The sequence below is a fragment of the Elephantulus edwardii genome, unplaced genomic scaffold (assembly GCF_000299155.1).
Source record: "Elephantulus edwardii isolate Elephantulus edwardi_28Jun2011 unplaced genomic scaffold, EleEdw1.0 scaffold00245, whole genome shotgun sequence".
Classification (NCBI taxonomy): domain Eukaryota; kingdom Metazoa; phylum Chordata; class Mammalia; order Macroscelidea; family Macroscelididae; genus Elephantulus; species Elephantulus edwardii.
The window spans coordinates 467,407-471,068 of record NW_006399995.1 but is presented as its reverse complement, the minus strand read 5'-3'; positions in this window follow the sequence as shown (position 1 = coordinate 471,068).

Genomic DNA, 3,662 nt, shown 5'->3' with positions numbered 1-3,662 from the left:
CCAAGGACCTGTCCCTCCTTGCAGCATGCCCAAAGTGTGTCAGATGAAGCCCCAGAATCCTTGCCTCCAAGGAGTAGCCTGGTTTAACCCTCTCCAGGATAAATCTGTTTGTTTTCTTGGCAGTCCATGGTACATTCAATACTCTTCTCCAGCACCGCAGCTCAAAGGCATCAACATGGCAAGGTAAAATTCAATGGCTAGGAAAGTCATTTTGAACACTAAACTCTTCACACCACAATTCTACTTCCTAAATCTCTTAAAATTATGCCCCCTCTAACCCTTCTTTGGCTCAGACCCTTGATTTCTTATGCCCAGACTATTAAAAGTGTCTTCTTACTAGTGCTTCTGCCCCATCTTAACTATATAACACGCATTAATATCAGAATGATTATTATCTTCCTGTGCTCCTTGATGTTGCAACTCCTTGTATGTCATCAAGCTTTTAATGACTGCTTTCTGCTAACCTTAACAATCTTCTCACTTCTTCACGTGCTGAGAACCAGCCATATCTACATGTTTGCAACTCTTTTCTTCTCTGCCTGAACGTCATCTCCATTCCTCATCTCCTAGATAGCTACTTACAAAGGAATTTTCTTTATCTTGTTTTGCGAATTTATATGTCAAAACACACACTAGCTCAACTAGTTATCCATGTGCAACTTAGTGATGTGGATTACATTCTTTGTGTTGTGCAACCATTCTTACTCTTCTTTTCTGGGTTGCTCCTCCACTTTAATGTACACTCATTGCCTCTTAAGTTTCTCATCTAGTCTTTCAAGTTGCTTTTGTTACAAAGATAGATCTCACAAGAGCTCAGTACTTAAAACAGACATTCTTTACTAAGAATTTAAGCCAAACAAACTAAGTTAAGCCAAACAATTGGTTTAAAGAAGACTTCAGGGAATATTGCCAGTTAAATGTTTAAAGATTATCTCAGAGCAATAGTTTCAGGGGTTCATTCAGCCTTCATGACTTCAGAAAGTCTGGATTCCATGAGAATTTGAAATTTTGTTTTCCATAAAAAAAATCAATATTCTTCTATAGAATCTTTTATAAAAATACTCAGTAAAGTTAGCAAAGCACAATCTGTACCATCTGGCTTTTCTGGTCTTGGGGTGAAGGAGGCTGTTGTTCATGGAGGTGATATGTCCTATGAAGGAAGTTCCAATTCTTCCTCCTATTCATGACTCTTCCCATCTTCATCCATTGTTCCAAGGGAATAGAGACCATCTGTTGTACCTTGGATGGCAAATTATATGTTTTTAAAATTCCAGGAACTATAAATCTAAAAAAGAGGTAAAATGTAAGCACTAAACACATTATTAAATAAATTAACTAAGAATATTGTTGTTGTTGTTAGGTGTCATTGAATTGAGTATGACCCACAGTAAGCCAGTGGACAACAGATATGAACTTTGTTCTAGCCTGTGCCGTCCTCACACTTCCTGATACACTAAAGCCCATTGTAGCAGTCTGTGTCAATCCATCTAGTTAATGTCTTCCTCTCTATCGCCAGCCTTCCATATTTCTAAGTTTATTGTTCTTTTCCAAGGAACATGCCTTGAGTATGTAAGACAGAACTTTATCATCTTTGTCTTCAAGGATCATTCTGGCTACACTTTCTCCAACACATATTTGAAAAGTTAATCCTTGAAAACCCAATATTGCCCAGTAGATACATACATGGGGTTCATCATAAGGTAGAATGGACATTCTGGCAAATGTCTACTGGTGATATCCTCAATGATTCAGACTTGGTCAAAATTTGACTGACTGCCAAATCCATGCATAATATTAAGATAAACTTTTGAAAATTATCCCAATTACAGTGACCCTATGAACAACTGACCTGAACCCTGCCTTTTCCTGTGCCATCTGCATCATCTCTGAAATGCTCAAGCTCATTGATGAAGTCACTGTGTCAATCCATCTCATTGGAGATCTTCCTTTCATTCACTGACTCCCCCATCTTTCCAAGCATGCTGTCTCTCTCCAGTGAATAGCCTTGGTTATCTACATGCCCAATGTATGAAAGACAAAGTTTCACCAACTCTGCTCCAAAGAATGCTCCGGCTGCACTCTCTCCAAGACGTATCTGTTTGTTCTCTTGGCATTTCATGGGATATTCAGTACTTTTCTCCAGCACCACAGTTCAAAGACATCAATTCTTCTTCTGTCAGCCTCATTCATTGTCGAGCTCTCTGATGCAGAGCAGGTGATTGAGAAGACCATGACCTCAATTAAGGGCACCTTAGTTCTCCAAACTAATATCACTCCTCTTCAGCATTCTGAAGCAGCCCATGACAGTGCACTTCCCTAACGCAACATGTCTCTTGATTTCCTGACTGCTGGTGCCAAGGGGGATAATTGTTGATCCAAGGAAGATGACATAGTGGACGGCTTTAGTCTAGTAGCCATCTATCAAAATGCTGACTGTTGGTCCTGTGAGGAGGATCTTTATTTTATAGATACTGAGATGTAATCCATACCAAAGGCTGTAGTTCTTGATCTTCTGCAGCAAGTACCTCAAGTTCTCCTCACTTTCATCAAACAAGGTTGTGAATCCATCTGCATTATGCAAGCTATTGATGAATTTTCCTCCAAACTTGATGCTACATTCTTCCTCACAGAGTCTGGCTTCTTGAATTATTTGCTCAATATACAGAATGAATAGATACAAAGAAAGGATACAATCCTGACACATTCCTTTCTTAATTTTAAACCATGCAATATTTCCTTTCTCTATTTACACAATAGTTTCTTTTTTTAAAAAAACAACACCACCAAAACCTTTTTTTGCTTTTTTTTTTAAAATTTTTTATTGGTTGCTTACAAAATTCATATACATCATATTTCAGACTATGCACAAGGGTCATGGCTTCACATGGGCACAGTTAGGACTCATAGCAACTATACAAACAACAGATTGAATTTTTGTCCTATCCTGTGTCATCCTCATGCTCTTCGCCATGCTCAAGCTTGCGAGACATTTATTTTCAAACACCATTTGTCACCTGACATGATGCAGAAATGAGATCAGCTCCGTTAAAATTGAGGACCGCACAGCTGGAGTCAGTTTGAGGATTGTCTGTAAAATGTTACTTAGAATAATTAGGTCATATATTTGGATATTCTTGGGCTTTGTCCATGTGACCCATCTGATTGTAAAGCACTCAGTCAAATAGGTTAATGCAATTAACTGGTCAGTTTATTTGGGGGAGTACCAAGTAGGTCATTGACACCAGTAGCAAACACAGATGATTAATTTCTCAGACATAAATATGAATCATTATTATGGAGATTGTGGTCTCCGCCATCTGTGAAATTTTGTATTTACTGTTAACACAAATATTTGTATATGAATACTTCATTAACCTCCATCTCACTTGAAGGAGCAACGTGCATTGAATTTGAAAATATTTTTAACACTTATCTGTCCCTTATCACTTTTATTTTCAGCATTCCTGAAAAAATGTTTTACTATTGCTTTTTCTGTATTTTTTATTTTATTTTATTATTTTCTCTGTGTGTGTACCATCAAATTGGATCTGACTGGTACAGGAGGAGATTGTCCCTCCTTCTTCAGCAGAGCATCTGGTGGATTTGAGCTGTGTACCTCTGGTATTGCAGTACAGCTTCTTGCCACTAGGCCACTAGAGCTC